A 497-nucleotide genomic window follows, 5' to 3' on the forward strand; every position below is an offset into this window, starting at 1 on the left:
TGGCTCCTTCCGCGGAGGTGATGGCCCCTGTCTTGCTTGTAGGTCCACCTCACAGAGCAGGGCTTGAGGGTCTTAATTCAGCTGGTGGATGCCTCCTCGCAGGGTTTATGATCTGCTTGGGCTCCCATCATTTCTTGCCACTGTGGCATTGCCTGCTCTGTCATCATGCCACAGGTACCCATCTGGAATATGTGGCCATGGGCACTGTGGCAGCATCTGAGGGCCACATACCCCTCCCTGCCAGGCTTCTGTGAGGTCCCTGTGGATTCCAAGGTCCTTTCTGCTCTTGGGCGACCTTGGTCATTGCTTTCTTCTGGACACTGCTTCAGGAGTGTCCTTGGGGAGGCTCAGTCCCAGGTATTGTCTTGGGGGAACCCCCATCTTGGGCATGTAGAGCTAGAGTCACCCTCAATCCTGTGTGGTCAGAGTGGGTCTGACGGAGAGACAGGGGTAAGAGGAACTCAGAGGGGAAGCAAGGCATCTGCTGTTTGGGTAGG

The sequence above is a fragment of the Herpailurus yagouaroundi genome, unplaced genomic scaffold, assembly GCF_014898765.1.
Source record: "Herpailurus yagouaroundi ecotype Mexico unplaced genomic scaffold, PumYag 66595, whole genome shotgun sequence".
Lineage (NCBI taxonomy): Eukaryota > Metazoa > Chordata > Mammalia > Carnivora > Felidae > Herpailurus > Herpailurus yagouaroundi.